Raw genomic sequence first — 18,183 nt, 5'->3', positions numbered from 1 at the left:
TGTCAAATTGTCAAATTGTCAAAATTGTCAAAATTGTCAAAATTGTCAAAATTGTCAAAATTGTCAAAATTGTCAAAATTGTCAAAATTGTCAAAATTGTCAAAATTGTCAAAATTGCCAAAATTGTCAAAATTGTCAAAATTGTCAAAATTGTCAAAATTGTCAAAATTGTCAAAATTGTCAAAATTGTCAAAATTGTCAAAATTGTCAAAATTGTCAAAATTGTCAAAATTGTCAAAATTGTCAAAATTGTCAAAATTGTCAAAATTGTCAAAATTGTCAAAATTGTCAAAATTGTCAAAATTGTCAAAATTGTCAAAATTGTCAAAATTGTCAAAATTGTCAAATTGTCAAAATTGCCATTTTTGTCATTTTTGTAATTTTTGCAATTTGTAATTTCGTCATTTTTGTCATTTCTGTCATTTTTGTCATTTTTGTCATTTTTGTCATTTTTGTCATTTTTGTCATTTTTGTCATTTTTGTCATTTTTGTCATTTTTGTCATTTTTGTCATTTTTGTCATTTTTGTCATTTTTGTCATTTTTGTCATTTTTGTCATTTTTGTCATTTTTGTCATTTTTGTCATTTTTGTCATTTTTGTCATTTTTGTCATTTTTGTCATTTTTGTCATTTTTGTCATTTTTGTCATTTTTGTCATTTTTGTCATTTTTGTCATTTTTGTCATTTTTGTCATTTTTGTCATTTTTGTCATTTTTGTCATTTTTGTCATTTTTGTCATTTTTGTCATTTTTGTCATTTTTGTCATTTTTGTCATTTTTGTCATTTTTGTCATTTTTGTCATTTTTGTCATTTTTGTCATTTTTGTCATTTTTGTCATTTTTGTCATTTTTGTCATGTTTGTCATTTTTGTCATTTTTGTCATTTTTGTCATTTTTGTCATTTTTGTCATTTTTGTAGTTTTTGTCATTTTTGTCATTTTTGTCATTTTTGTCATTTTTGTCATTTTTGTCATTTTTGTCATTTTTGTCATTTTTGTCATTTTTGTCATTTTTGTCATTTTTGTCATTTTTGTCATTTTTGTCATTTTTGTCATTTTTGTCATTTTTGTCATTTTTGTCATTTTTGTCATTTTTGTCATTTTTGTCATTTTTGTCATTTTTGTCATTTTTGTCATTTTTGTCATTTTTGTCATTTTTGTCATTTTTGTCATTTTTGTCATTTTTGTCATTTTTGTCATTTTTGTCATTTTTGTCATTTTTGTCATTTTTGTCATTTTTGTCATTTTTGTCATTTTTGTCATTTTTGTCATTTTTGTCATTTTTGTCATTTTTGTCATTTTTGTCATTTTTGTCATTTTTGTCATTTTTGTCATTTTTGTCATTTTTGTCATTTTTGTCATTTTTGTCATTTTTGTCATTTTTGTCATTTTTGTCATTTTTGTAATTTTTGTCATTTTTGTAATTTTTGTCATTTTTTCTATTTTTGTCATTTTTGTCATTCAAGTATTTTTTTTCTGTTGTCATATTTTTTTTCTGTTTTTAGCATCGTTTTTGTCAAATGGTAACTTTTTGCTTTTTGTGTCACGTTTGAATGATTTTGGTCATACTTTTTATTACTGATGAACTCAACTTTTTGTATTCATGTCTGATTCATGTTCCTTATTCTGAAATTTGAATTGTTGGCACTGAACTTTCCATTAAAATTCTAATTTTTAAGTTAGTTTCGTTAAGCTTGAGTTCTTCATTGCTTATCCATTTTCCGCATGACGAAACTTCATTTTATCAACCGTGAAATAGATTCCCCGATAACCTTGAATTCAATTTTTCACTCTTCAAGCTCAGGAATCAAAACATTGCCGCTCTTAAAGCTTACCCATCATTGTTAGGCGTGTTGGACGAACTCCAAATTCCCTCGCTAATCGAGAAGCGGTCTCGAAAAACCCCAAATGTGACAACTTAATAAACGAGGTGTTAAATTTACATTCTTCTGTATAAGATTTCCCAGGTTGATGGTTGACGATTTAGAGAAGAAGTAAAAAAAAAATCAGACGATTCACCGAGCTAAAAGTTCAGCGGATGCATCAGCGCGAAATTTATTCACATGAATTTTTGTGTTTATTTTAACCAACCGTGGGAAGTAATTTGTCAGCTGACTAAATAGTTAGAGACCCCAAAAAATTAGTACAACCATATCCAAAACCTTGTTATTGGCGTTGCTGCTGCTGTTGTTATTGTTGTGATGGTTCCAAAAATGGCCAACAAGACATCCGTCAAAGTTGGATGGAACGAGTATCTTCTGCTGAGGCTGAGATCTATCTCCCTGGCAACCTTCAGCGGACCGAAGAAGGGGACATTTCGTTTCGACCTTCCGGTCTTTGGGAACCATTTGGCGGTAATCGAAATTGGCATACAATGGGAGCATCGCCATCGTCATCGTTTTTTTTGAGAAGCTGCGTTAGTTTCCCTCGGCAGTTTGTGTGAGTCCATCTATCGAAAGCGCCTCTGGCGGACCTGTCGCGAATCTCAGCTGTCAGATTGTTGCTGTTATTGGTATTTCCGCTAAGTGTGTCATCTTTTTTCTTAATTTTCTTCTACTAAATCCCACAGAATTTGGAAATCAAGTACGCCACCCGCCGCGATGTTTTTTTTTGTGCGAGACTTGCTTACACAAATTTGTCGCCATCAAAAGTGGGTAGGCAATTCGAAACGGTAGCCCGCGGATGTTTGTGTTTGTTTGGGCGCTACCGACCGCAGACCTAAACGAGTTGCCATTTTTCGAAGTAAACCGTATTTGGAAGCCATTTCCAATTAACATTGAAAGGAAGATTGGTATTGTTCGGATGCTGCCCGCGAATTGACCTTAGGCCACAAACTGCTTTTTGGCTCTGCGAGTCTGACAGTCAGAGGTTTGTGCCAAATGATGACCCAAACTGTCCTCCTCCACATCCCCCCTTCTCAGCTCGAATAGCATTGAGTGAGTGAGGAGATGCAGTTTGTGCGACAATAATTACCGCATTTTTTGGCCACACTTCAATCGGATTCGATGGCAGATTGCCGCACAAAATGGATGACAAACGAAACTAATAAAAAATATCTAACAACAAAAGATAATCGCCATGTAGTAACGCGATACCAAATTCCGCTCCGAAGTATGACCGGCCCCAGAGGAAGCTTGCGATGCGAACGACATTTTGAAGACATTAGACACTTTCGAAACGAGATGATGGTGATGATAGCGAATGCACAATTCAATGGAGCCCGGGAGGCATCATTTTTGACGTCCTATTGCTTGTTGCTTGCAGCACAGCATTATCGATCTTTGAAACCTATAAAATTTCGATTTCAGCACATATTTCGGTAAACTATAAAACTTAGAAATTTTCAAAAACTCCACAAAATAGCACACAATTTGGCATAACCAATTACTCAAAACTAAAAAAAAAAAATTTATAGATCAATTGAACAATTTTGACAATTACGACAATTTTGACAATTGTGACAAATTTGACAATTTTGACAATTGTGACAAATTTGACAATTTTGACAATTTTGACAATTTTGACAATTTTGACAATTTTGAAAATTTTGACAATTTTGACAATTTTGATAATTTTGGCAATTTTGACAATTTTGACAATTTTGACAATTTTTACAATTTTGACAATTTTGACAATTTTGACAATTTTGACAATTTTGACAATTTTGACAATTTTGACAATTTTGACAATTTTGACAATTTTGACAATTTTGACAATTTTGACAATTTTGACAATTTTGACAATTTTGACAATTTTGACATTTTTGACAATTTTGACAATTTTGACAATGACCTTCTCGACAAATTTGACAAATTTGACAATTTTGACAATTTTGAAAATTTTTACAATTTGGACAATTTTGACAATTTTAAAATTTTTGAAATTTAGTCAATTTTGACAATTTTGACAATTTCGACCATTTTGACAATTTTGACAATTTTGTCAATTTTGTCAATTTTGTCAATTTTGACAATTAGACAATGAGAATGAGAAATGAGAGAATGATAATGAGAAAAAAGATAAAAAAACGAAAATAGGTCGAGTGCTCCTACTTTGGACCTAGAGCCTTCTTCAATCCTAAATTGCCGAAAATTGTGAATAATAAATTTTGCTAGCATAGAATAAAAGTATTCCTATGCACACTGAATCCTACCATACCACTTTTTGCCATTAAAACTCTTTCTGATAAAATTTTCAACGTTTTTAAAAATGTGCCTCCTAATCATTGGTAAATCAGACAGCTCAATTAGTGAGGCGCTTATTGAGAAAAAAGAGTGTTTAAGGAAAAATCACGATTTTTTACTAACCAAGCCAAAGTTTAAGGGAAATTACTTTCACTGTGAAGAATATGACCTATTCTACCTATTTTAGCTGAGATTCACGAAAATCAATGGAAAACTCGGAAAATTTGCGAAGGGTCCAATTATAGGAGGCTTTCGACTTTGATGATCTATTTTTAGACCTGACATCACCAAAACTTTGTTTCAATACCAATAAATCATCAAACGTACGATTTTTTTATTGGGGCCTAATTCAGAACCAATATTGAACATTTCTAACATTTTTTGCCAGCTTCATGCAAATAAACTCTAAGTAAGTACAGACAAAAAAGTTTCAGCTATTGTTCTGTTGATAAAACTGACAGAAAATGAAAGTGTTTGTGATATTCATAACAGAAATTCTAGTTTTTTCAATTGTTAAAAAGCTGTAATACTTTTTTTTATAATTATGATTGAATATTACATTTATAATGAATTTGTTTATTTATTTTCATACTTTTTACTGGAATTTTAAGTCCAATGAAAGGTACCTGTTCAGTACAGAAATAGGAACAGTAGGTTCAAAGTTGGAAATTTTGATCACCCATATATTTGCAAATCTTTCAATAACGGCGAAACCTATGATGAAAATTTTCATTGAAACTTGCATATAAGATCATGAACTATATGGAGGTAGGGATGAATGACAGCTTGCTGTTAAATTCCCGAAAAAAAAAATCATGAACTATAAATAAATTTCCTGTAAGATCGAAACCTCCCGTCCGTTTATGAGAAATGCATTATTTTTTTTAAACCACCGCTTAAAGGGTCCAAAGTTGGTCAACATAACCCTATCTTGATATAATATTCAAGTTGAATTTTCGATCCACCAAATCGAAAATCTCAGTTGAGAAAACGATCTTCTAAATATTCTACCTAGAACAACAAGCAAGAAAACAAAATTTACATAAAAATACATAATATTCATAAAATAACGTTGAATTACATTGATTATGTAGATAAAATTAAATAAAATTGGGTGAAATATGTGAAATTGATGTTGAAATCTGTTCTCTGTAAGTTTTAAAACGATTTCAACGATTTAAAACGAATAATCTTCAAGGTTAGTAAGCTAAAAAACATATAAAAGTTACATTACTTACTCAATATCGATAAACTTTTTCCATCGTTAGAAAGTGCTTCGATATACCGTTACTAAATGGAAGTGTGATACAAAAAACATCATCAACTGTTGTCAAAAGATTTTAAATCCCACCACCAGGAGCGCTGCTATTAATAATTTGCTAATCAAAGTCTGGGATTGCAATCCTTTTACTGCCACAAAAAAGAACGATACCAATGAGTTCAAAGAAGGAACGAAAAAACGTTCTATTGTACCATATTTCACATAATTGGCTTGCATTTTCGGAGAACCAATAATAGAAAAAAAAAAACGTTGCTTCTAGATAGTCAATTCTCATCGGGTCAGTGCGCTAATTGCCGGACAAAACGCACGCAATCAATTTGAGCGTTCGAAATTAAATCACCTTCTTCACTAACTCGATGGTTTGACGATTTTGTGTTTCTTCAGGTGTGATGTTGCGTCTCATCATCCCCGAAAAAAAATACGAACGAACAAAATAAATATAGATAAACGGGTAAATGGTTAAAACGCGATTGATATGCCTTATTGATATTACACTATTTCTTGAATCCTGACTGAGTGTTTCAGCTCGATGGTTCGTGCAATGGCAGACAACCATCACCTCTATCATCATTCAATTGGATCGATCCATTCACTCCTTCGTTCGTTCGTTTGTTCGTTGGTGGAAATTAAACAGAGCTCTAAGAATGGTCGAAGTCGACCAAACAAAAGGCAGAGGCCGCAGCTTATTGATTTCTCGATTCGATTTGAGCAATTTTCCAATCATTGTCAGTTGGGCGGCACGGCATCGGAGATGATCCAAAAGGTGCCAAAAGCGGCAGCCGTCAATTAGCAGGTTACTTATCGTATTTCAACGCATAACAACGTGTTGGCGACGCGACGTGGAAAATACCGGTAGATATTTTGACACGTGTGTATAACGCTTCGCTTCTGGGTCAGTAGTCAAGCATAAGACGTTTTTTTTCAAAGAATTCAACGATTGGTTCCTTTCGAAAAGCTAATAAATTGATTAACAAATGGACGGACACGGAATTGATTGTAACGGAAACTTTTTTGTTAAGTTTATTGAATCAGTCAAAGATTAGGCAAGTTGAACTCAAGGACATAACCTATATATGACGAAGTCAATTGGGTGTGACTTTGTGGAATTCAATTAAAAAAAAAAAGACACACCGTCTTAGCCGATTTGGGCTTACAGACTGAATAATTGACGTGGACAACTTAAGATTAACATTTAATACCCAGTACCTAGATGGGAATCGAACCCATGCAATCAGTGGACCAGCAATTACCGTCTTACCAAGCTAACCACTCGACCACCGAGACGTACAATTTATGAGGAAGTTAAAATGAGTTCTGGTTTTAAGTTAACCATATAGAACACAGATGAACAAATCCTGGAGTTTCTAGCTCACGGACATTCGCTCAGGAAGCAACCGACTTGTCAACTGAGCTATATCACACACCAGCCCCTCTCATAAACCCTAATCCGCTCTTGAGTGTCAATATGACATTTTTGGAAGTTTGGTGGTTTTTAGTGGTGGCTCGAACTGTTTTCAAACCCTAATGATTAATATCATTTCAGATGTTTTAAAAATTCATAGCCTCGTGAAATAGAAATAGAATTTTGGACAGTGTTCAATATTTTGAATATCTGATCACAGGAAATCTAGCTGAAATGTTGTTATTAACTGTTTTACATCCAGTTTATGATGTTTTGTCAGGATTTTTAAGAAATTTTGAAAATTTGTATCCGCACTGATGCACAGATGAGTGTTCATTAGGATGTCCCAAAATTGCATAACTTCTGGCAATCTGGGGGCCCACCCTCCAAATGGTAGATTAGGATGTGCAGAACAAACTTTTGTATTGGGCCGACTAAAAAAATCATGTTTAGTCCAAAAATTTCATGAAACTTATAATATATTTTATATTTTTTAATTTTGTTTGAGTTAAATACTACACGTCAAAAATGAAAATTGAACCAAATTTGTATCAAAATGTAAAACAAGCAAGCTATTTCCAAGAAAAAAAGTTTTTTTCGGTCCAAATATTTTGTATTCAATTGACCAAAATGTGTACCAAGCGTAAAATATTTCTGATACCAATGCCACCAAAAGATGCGGATTTTTGTACACTTAAACTTTGCTGAACAAAACATGTTGTAAACGACAATTTGCCACAAAAATACAATAAAGTTGTCCGATTACGCTCAAATTTGGCATATGGCCTTCTGATGACTCCCTTATACCATCAAATTCTTTTTTTGCAAGTATTTTGATTTTAAAGTAGGTATTTATTAAGACAAATTTAATAAATCAAATAAAAAATATACATAATTGTGATTTTTATTACAGATTAAACCGTGAATAGCTCTTCACGCAATGATACAAACAACATGTTTTGTTCAGCAAAGTTTAAGTGTACAAAAATCTGCATCTTTTGATGGCATTGATATCAAAAATATTTTACGCTTGGTACACAGTTGGTCAGTTGAATACAAAATATTTGGACCAAAAAAAACTTTTTTTCTTGGAAATAGCTTGCTTGTTTTACATTTTGATACAAATTTGGTTCATTTTTCATTTTTGACGTGAGTATTTAACTCAAACAAAATTAAAAAAAATATAATATATAAATATTATGAAAAATTTTGGTCCAGAATTTATTTAAAATCAAATCTTTTGAAAGTGGACTTTTTTCAAAGATCCCGCTTGCGGAACCTCTAAACATGATTTTTTTTAGTCGGCCCAATACAAAAATTTGTTCTGCACATTCTAATCTACCATTTGGAGGGTGAGCCCCCAGATTGCCAGAAGTTATGCAATTTTGGGACACCCTAGTTTTCATATTTACTTACGCCATAGTTTTCGTCCTATGGGGTAATTACTTCTAAGGCATTTCCTAACATTTCTATTGCTTGTTGATGGTCAAATATTTTATTCATCAACTTAGGGGCCATTCACTAATAACGCAAGCATTTCCAGACCCCTTTCCCTCCCGCCAACCCCCTGTAAAAAAGTAAGATTTCCTACAAAACTCCTGCTCCTCTTGTTGGATCTTAACACGTTAAGGACCGTGAAGAAATCTTAGTCGGGAAACATCAACACAGGGCGTTCTACATTTGCCCCGATTTTCAGCAAAAATAATTGCTGGAAACGTCTAGCAATCGAAATTTTCGCTGGAAACCAGCATTCTCCGTCTTGCTGATTTTACCAGCACTTGAACTGCTTTGCTTTCAAAAAAAAAAAACAGGCTATCGATCTGTCAAACACGAATTTGTTTTTATTTTGAAAGTTATTTCTCGATGAGCTCATTGGGCGCGGATTTTCTTTCATATTCCAGCTAAGAAGCATTTTAGACCAAAGGTAAACAAAAAAAGAGACATAAAGTATTTCGTTTAACAAACTAAGATTTTTTAAAATTTCAGATGGAGGATGTTGTCCAGGACTTGACGGAAAGCGCTGAAATCGTTTATTTAAAAAACCAAATTAAATTTCTTTTTCAAGTTTAATTAGTATAAAATTCAGGAAAAATATTCAGTTAGGCTTCCGCTTTTCCAAATCCGAATTGCCGGGCCTTACGCTTAACCCCTGCCATCAGATTTTGTACAGCCACCTTGTCCACCTTCTTCGCCGCAGAAAGCCAGTTTGCCTTGAACTGCTGCTCGTCTTTAGCAGTTTTTTTTGGTCTTCTTTAGGTTCCGCTCGACAATAGCCCAGTATTTTTCAATTGGGCGGAGCTATGGCGTGTTGGAGGGTTCTTGTTCTTGAGAACCACCTGCACGTTTTTTGCGGCGTACCATTCCATGGCCTTTTTACCGTAATGGCAAGATGCTGAATCCGGCCAAAACAGTACGGAACAACCGTGTTTCTTCAGGAAAGGCAGCAGACGTTTATTCAAACACTCTTTCACGTAAATTTCTTGGTTGACAGTCCCGGAAGCTATGAAAATGCTGCTTTTCAAGCCACAGGTACAGGTGGCTTGCCAAACCAGATATTTCTTCGCGAACTTTGACAGTTTCATGTGCTTGAAAATATCTGCTACCTTTCCCCTTTCTTTTGCCGTATAAAACTCCTGTCCCGAAAGCTGCTTGTAGTCGGCTTTGACGTAGGTTTCGTCGTCCATTTCTACGCAGTCAAACTTCGTCAGCATCGTCGTGTACAGCCACCGGGATCGCGCTTTGGCCGTCGTATTTTGTTTATCATCACGATTTGGAGTCTCTACCTTCTTGTAAGTCGATAGTCCGGCTCGTTTTTTGGTTCGATGCACGGTTGTAGACGATACATCCAGCTTATTTGCGGCATCTCGGAGAGAGAGGTTAGGGTTTCGCTTGAAACTATCGGCAACTCTCTTTGTCGTCTCAGCGGCTTCCGGTTTTCGATTTCCTCCCGATCCAGACTTCCTGGCTGTCGACAAACGTTCCCCAAACACTTTAATTACATTTGTAACGGTTGATTTGGCAACTTTTAGCGATTTTGCCAGCTTTGCGTGCGAGTAGCTCGAATTTTCGCGATGCGCGAGCAAAATTTTGATACGCTGCTCTTCTTCCTTGGACGGCATTTTGACAAATGAAGAGTGAATCCTAAAATCAAAATAGGAACAACATTCTACACACATACACCTTCAAAATGAGGAGTGTTCAGGTTTTTTAAATGCAAAATTGGAAGAAATACGTCAAGTTGATATTGACCAAATTTTGACCGTATCACCCTTTAGGAAGGGGAGAGGGGTGCTTTCTTACAATTTTTAGTATAACTCGAGAAATAGTCAACAAATGGAATCAGGTTCGCTATGTAAGAGTATTTGGATACGAAAAATGTTTCTATGATTATTTGAGACTCCCACTTTTTCCAGTGGAGAGATTGTAAGGGAGAGAGAGAGGAGCTCTTATACAATTTTTATTACAAAATTTTCTTGGGAGGATATTTGGTTATAGGAAAAGGTTCTATGATTGTTTGAAACTCCTCCCGATTTGCATTGGAAGGATAAAAAGAGGGGGGGGGGGGGTGCCCATACAAATTTTTATAATACTTAATAGCTGATTAAGCAAGGGGAATAACATTTTTAACGCGAGGGATGGTTTGAAGCTCCTTTCATTAGAAAAACATAAAGGGGGAAGAGGTTCCCATACATTTTTTTTGAGAACTGGTGTAATAATCGAGCAAATGGAACTAAATTTGGCATGGGAGGATATTTGGATACGGAATAGAAGGAGAAGAAGATGTCGAAAGTTAATCAGTCGAAAGGCACCGAATTTGGTGTGGGATTGTATTTCGATACAAGTAATGTTTCTAAATTTATTTGGACCCTTCCCGTCTTCCATTGAGTGAGATAGAAAGTGGACACTGGAAGCCTCATACACTTTTGTTGCATATCTAGAGAATTAGTCATTCGAAAGAAACAAATTTTAGTAGGGGAGGGTTTTGGGATGAAATGTTTCTATGCTTATTCGGGAATACTCCAGTGGAGGAATGAATAGGGAAGAGAGCATTTTTTGCAAAACTCGATATCATTTTAAGCAAATGGGGTCATATTTGTATAAGAAAGTTTATGGAAATAAGATTGATTCCTCCTTTTTTCAGTGGGGAGCTTGAAAAGGGAGAGGGGTGCACCCATACATTTTTAATAACTGGAGAAATAATCGAATAAATTTTGCATAGAAGGAATTGGGGTACGAGAAAATTTTTCTTGATAACTGAACTGGGGAAATCACTTTTTTAATGACTTGTATAGTGATCAAGCAAATCGAACCCAATTTGGCTTGGGAGAGGAATTTTATGCAAGTTAAACATTTATTGTGGCAAAATTATGGAATTTATGAAAAAATAAATACAGAGTCTTAATATTAGATACAAAACAATGATTGAAAAACAAATGTCAGGACAGGTTCTGAAATTAGATAAAAATATTTGAGAAATGTTAAATTTAAACCAATTTTAGAAGGTGTAGCAAGGCACACCGGGTCAGCTAGTAATGTATAATTTCAAAAATAATAATTATTGATAAACTTGAAATAAGCTTGTCTGCTAAAAATTGCATACTTTCTACATTGCACGAAATCTAAAAATCAAGTTATTTTATATCGATAATTTTTTGAATCTCGGATTTAAAAGCTGATTAAGTTTTCATTTTTCCCATTTTTCGTCTTCGGATTTTTTCTTGATTAATTAATAGCCTTTTTATTAATTTTTCTCTTCTGGGGTACTGGAAATCGCAAGTTGGAGGTATCAAAAGAAAAAAAAGTTATTTGTTTCCAACCGTAATTGTATTTTTTGTCTTAAGATGGACAGTTATGAATTCTTTCTTTCTTTATTTGGGATTGGAATCTTGGAGAGTTTGTCTCAAGAACTTCAAAATGGATGGTGCAAGGACTACAGGTTGACGCTATATACACAGACATGTCGAAAGCATTTGATGTGATCGAAATTAACGCTTTCCGTGCTCTGTAAAAATGGAATTGGTGGTACCTGTATCAAATGGATACGTTCATACCTCGTTCAATGAATTCAATATGTGAAGTTAGGAAACGTCATATCCGGTACTTTCTTGATTAACAGTGGTGTACCACAAGGGAGTCACTTGGGACCCCTTCTTTTCATCACTGTTATGAATGAGTTTCCCGAGGTTCTACAGGACGTGTTTGTGCTGATATATGCAGATGATCTTAAAATATTGCTTCCCGTTCGTTCTCCGAAGGATTGCTTAATTTTGCAAAATGCGCTGTACCGATTTTCAGAATGTCGTAAAAGCCATGGACTGAAAATTAACGTATCCAAGTGCAACGTTATATCATTTTCTCGCAAAATAACGAACATAATGTACGAGTATCGCTTGGAAAACAGCTTGATCATTACCAGGAAGACATCGGTAAAGGATCTTGGAGTCGAATTGGATAAAGAACTAAATTTCACGAAACATATAGAACAAGTGGTAGCCAAAGCAAATTCTATGTTTGGAATGATCAGCAGAATTTGTCATGAGTTGAATGACCCATATACTATCGTGAAAATCTATGTTGGATTAGTTCGTACAACAATTGAGTACGCAAGTATTGTTTGGCAACCGTATTACAACGTCCACATTAAAAGATAAGGAAGAGTCCAAAAGAAATTCCTCAAATACTCACTGAGAAACTTTGGATGGCAAGAGACAATGCCGGATCACCGTGCCTTGTGCATGTTGGTTGGATTAGATTCGCTCGAAAATCGTAGAAAATCAATCGATTTATTGTTTCTGAAAGATTTAGCAAGTGGAAGGTATTATTCGCCGTATAAACTTCCCCAGATATCGCCCAACGAAGGACGCAGCAGTTGGCGCAGCGTGAGGCCATTTCAGCTTACAGATAGGATCCAGAAATATGCGCGAAACCAACCTATGTATAGAATGATGACACTTTACAACGCATATGTCGAAGAAATCAACTTGAGCATATTCAGAGACCAAATTATAACTAGTGTTAGAAGATGTTTTACAACAAATTAAAATGAGAAGTGAGTGTTAATTTAAGTTTTAAGTCAGATAAAAGGCTAAAGCCTAGGATCCAAATAAATAAATAACAGGGTGTTTAAAGATTTGATCATTATTCTGCAATTAATTTAAAACCAAAAGTCTGGCGTCAAATCACTATAACGTAATCAACCGATAAACATTGGCTTTGACGTCATCAATCAGAACCCAAGTTGTACAAGAAAAAAAAAACCGCTAATTTTGAACACAAATTGCCTTAAGTGGTATTACCTGCCACTTTTACCCGGTCCGATTAACTGGCTGGTAAAGAGAAGGGCCTCAAACGGCGCCCCAAGTTGTTTTGGGTTGTGAATTGATGTTTACAAACATCCAGGCAGCGACGCGTGTGGTGTTTCAACCTGACGGCTGGCTGCTGGCGGACTTGGGAAATATTGCCCCGTTTTATAGGTTAGGTTCGAACTATCGTGTGCCGCCGATTATTGGTTTTGCTACCGTTCTTTTTTTTTTGTTGTTGTTGTTTTCGTTGTCAGCCGCCAGTTAAAAAGGGTTTATTATTGTTATTTAACACCCCTAAGTGAGGTTTGTTGTTTGGGCAAATACGGTGAAATAGCTTTCTTCATCAGGGGGTGGTGCGTTGTAGAACAACACTGTAGAATGTGCTAACGAACGACAAATTGCTTCTTGATGGCTTACGAAATGGTCAGAGCTACATATTCTGCAGCTCAAAGGCGTTATGTGGCAGAAGGTTCGAAGTTGGCAGGCTTTCATAAATTTTAAGCATCCTAGAAGGAAAACATGTATTAATATTCAAGGTTTTCCGATGAGGTATGGTAACAACCATAACATGTTTAAGAGTTCAAACGTGTGAGTGTTTATGATTGATGACTTGAATTGCATAATTCTGGTTCGAAACGCTATTCGGAACGTTGAGAGACACTTTTTAAAAATAAATTATAAGTCGAATGATTTTATTATTGTTTTATTGCATTATTGCAACAGGTGCATTGCATAGATTTATCGGTGCTCCCTACATTGTCAACAATTTAAACTCTGGAAGCAAACTATGGTGATTTCTGAAAAATAATAAGCGTAAAGCGTTAATCTAAAGACACATTCCAAGAGCTTGTACCGTTCTCGAGTGATTTTTATCCGTTAGCGTATCAAAAAATCTCAAAGTTTTAAATAATTTTGATAAATCAAAACACACAAAACCATCGGAAAAATAGGAATTAATTAAAATGTATGGATTAATTACTTTTGGATTTTTTTTCAATACATTTTGAAGCCAGCAAAACCTGCTTCATTGTGTAGAAAACAGATTTTTTTAATATCTAATGGGGTTGTTTCAAATAGCGAACAAAAACAGCGGCAAATGAGTGTATTCACGTCACAAAAAAAAGAAACTTTTTAATTTTGCGCAAAAACTTTAACACTGTATAGTAATAAAAAAATAAGATTTTGTTTGAAAATGATGAACTGATTATAACACAAAATTTTAGAGATATCAGTTGGAATCCAGCTGAGTTAGAACAACGCGAATGAGTGAATTCACGTCACAAAATTTCTTTTTTTTTGTAAAATTTTATAAAGGAAATACACTCTGAAAGCTGTTTTAACCCTTCAGATAGTCGGATTTTTACAAATCGAACATTATTTAGTTGATTTTTTCATTTGTTTGTTCACTTCATTTGATTTGATTCATTAGAATTAAGTATTTTGCGTCCTAATTTTTAAGCAAATATCATCAATATTAACATGAAGGATTTTTTTCGGAGGTGGAAACTTGAATAAGCGGTTTTGCATTTCCAACCTCAACTATATCATTTTCCATATTCGAATCTCATCATTTCGGAATGTGAAAAAAAATACAACTATAATACAACATAACAACTTTTAATTCTTTTGCACTATTGGAACTCAAAAAAAAGTTTCATAATGGTGATCCAGGATTGAAAACTTTGAAATAGTTTCATCATTCGCAATATTAATTTACACAGTAAACTTTTGCCTCGATTTCCAGCAAAAAAAAGGTTGAAGACGTCCAGCAATCCAAAATTTCGCTGGAAACCAGCAATCGGTTTTCTTATGGTTGGATTTTCCAACATGAAGGATTTTTTTCGGAGGTGGAAACTTGAATAAGCGGTTTTGCATTTCCAACCTCAACTATATCATTTTCCATATTCGAATCTCATCATTTCGGAATGTGAAAAAAAATACAACTATAATACAACATAACAACTTTTAATTCTTTTGCACTATTGGAACTCAAAAAAAAGTTTCATAATGGTGATCCAGGATTGAAAACTTTGAAATAGTTTCATCATTCGCAATATTAATTTACACAGTAAACTTTTGCCTCGATTTCCAGCAAAAAAAAGGTTGAAGACGTCCAGCAATCCAAAATTTCGCTGGAAACCAGCAATCGGTTTTCTTATGGTTGGATTTTCCATAGATTAATATAATTGTTTTGTTTTCCACTAAATTCTAGCAAACAGATATCAAGTCAAGGGTAAGTTTTTATTGGACCGATAGATATTCCATGAAAACTACTAATCCAAACTCTTTTTTCAGGTGGCGGATGATCAACACTTTGGCACAAAGCTGCCACCCCAGAGCCGGTATTGGAATATAGTTAGAAAAAATCATTTTTCACAAAATAATTATTGAAAAATGGGAGCAGTAATTTTTTTATTGCTTATTATATGCACAGCCAGTAGGTTTTCAATATTTCATTTTGAATTAAAATATAAATTTGATACCAAATACAGCCAGCTGTTATGAAAGAAATAGCTGGTTTCTGGACAGCCAATCTCGATAGCCGATTTCCAGCAATTTGAGTTGCTGGAAACCAGCATTGATGTTTGCTCTTTTTAAAAGCAATATAAATTGGTGGAAATTTTGCTGGAAAGTCAGAGGGACAAATACCAGCAAACTTTTGCTGGTTTAAGCAAGGAAAAATTTGCTGTGTAGATTTACAAATTGAATTTCAAATAAATAACTGAAGAATGAATTCATATTAGAAGCTGAAAATTAAGAAGTCAAATAAATGTTTGTTGAGGGTTCTTATACAAATTTCGCTTTTTGATTGATAATAAAAAAAAAGGTTCGAAATATACAGTGTCGGACAATATAATAGGACCACAGCTTAATCCAAAACAGAAAGTGACAAAACTTTGAGAAAAAAAATTCCATTTAAGTGCATCAAACCATTTACAAACTGTTAATTCCATTCTTCGAAGAAATTAAAATCATCCGTAGTTCAAACGATTGTCCTTTATTTAAAAATGCGTTTTAAGCATACTTACTGACTAAAATAACGCGACATAAAATAGGACCGCTTTAGAATTCATGGTAAAAAAAATAATAAAAAAAGGAAATTCATACCGTGATCGATTTGCAGGGTTAGTACTTGGTGGTATAACCCTTATTACGCATCACTTCTCGTACCCGGTTTTGGCACGTTCTCACCGGGATAGCATACCACACCGCCTGGATTCTCTCCCACAGCTGCTGCTTGTTTTTTTTTTTATTTTTCGGTGTAGGGGAGAGGCAGGCTATATGCGCATATTAAGGAAAGCACTCATTTTCTCCCATATTCCAATAGATAGGAGTCTGAAAACTATATACACATGAGCGGACATCTGTTTTATATACGTTAGAGCAATTTTTCTGTGAAAATCTCTTACAGTTTTTGTGAAAATAATTTTATAATAAAAGAAGTCAAAATAGCCGATTTCCGAAACTGGCGGGCTAAATGCGCATATTTATGTTTTTGCTATATTTCATTAACACTTGCAATATTTTGATATTATTTAATTGAAAATGGTAGAAACGGATGTTAAGCATACGTCAAGGCTGAAATTTTGGCGAAACTTTTTACATCACTAGTTCTTTTGCATGAAACATAGTTAGGTACGCCATATGGCCATATTTCATGGTAATATTTTGTTCATATCATATTTTTATCGGATCAGTATGAAGTTCTTCTTTTTTCGCAGTAAGATCGTGATTTGAGTGTAGATTTAAAGTTTCAACGAAAAAAAGTAAAAAGTTTATAAGACTAATCTATTTTTCTTGATATAGGCATTTAACCTGCCTTGATATGGGAATTCAGAACCTGTCCTTTATTCCAATATCTTATCATTTATAACCTTGCCAAAAGCTTCAATTAGTTGAAATCCCGATTTCCAGATGAATAAGAAAGAAAAACAATTAAAATTTTTGATCACAGAATTTGTACGTACGATAATTAAAGTTCAATATATTATAACAAAACTGACAAAAATTTTGTTTGATTTTTTTTAATTTTTTTGGCTTTATATAACAATCAAATTTCTTCATGCCATGTGTTAAAAGCGTATTATCCTAAAACGGCACTGATTAGATACGTTGAATCTCCAGCCATATCGCCAATCGGCTGTATGCGCATATTACCTAACATGCGCATTTAGGAACACTTCCCCCTACACCTTACGTTTAACTATTTCCCATAGGTTCTCTATGGGATTGAGACCAGGGGACTGTGCTGACCACTCCATTACGTCTACCTTATTATCCTGGAACCACTTTTTAACCGTTTTAGCGGTATGTTTGGGATCGTTGTCCTGCTGGAACTGCCACTTTAGGGGCATCTCCCACTAGACGTGTTGCAGCATTACTTCCCGAAGTATCTGGGCGTAGAAATGCTGGTCCATAATCCGGTCGACAAGGGACCCACCCCGTATCAAGAAAAGCACCCCCACGCCATGATGCTACCTCCTCCATGTTTGAATGTTTTATTTGTATACTGAGGCATATACGCACAGCCGAGTGGGCGATGGGCCCAACTCTGTCCGTCCGAGCCGATGAGGTTCACTTTGGTCTCATCCGACCACAGCACATTTCTCCATAGATTCTCTCCTTTTCCGGACCGACCCAATCGAAGTGGTCCTTCGCATATTTCAGCCGCGCCTTCAAGTGCTTCGGCGTCAGCATCGGCACCTTCCGGAGACTTTTTTCCTCCTAGTCCCTTCTCCGCCAACCGTCGCTGAACCGTCCGGGAACTCACAGATAAGTTCAACTCGTCTCTGATCTGCTTGGACGCTTTGAAAGGGTCCTTTTGCGAGGCCCGCTTGATTGCCAAATCGTCCTTCGGCGTCGTTTTGCGGGGGCGGCCGGTCAGTTCCCGTTTGCCGGTGAAGCGCGTTGAAAACGAAAGTTTTCGACCTTTTTAAGTAGTCGGCAATCTCGCGTTGGTATTTGCCAGCCTTGTACAGATTCCGGATGATCGCTCGCTAGACCTCCGTGCAGTGC

The sequence above is a fragment of the Uranotaenia lowii genome, chromosome 1, assembly GCF_029784155.1.
Source record: "Uranotaenia lowii strain MFRU-FL chromosome 1, ASM2978415v1, whole genome shotgun sequence".
NCBI classification, from domain to species: domain Eukaryota; kingdom Metazoa; phylum Arthropoda; class Insecta; order Diptera; family Culicidae; genus Uranotaenia; species Uranotaenia lowii.
The sequence above is the reverse complement of the archived record's forward strand: the minus strand, read 5'-3'. Positions refer to the sequence as shown.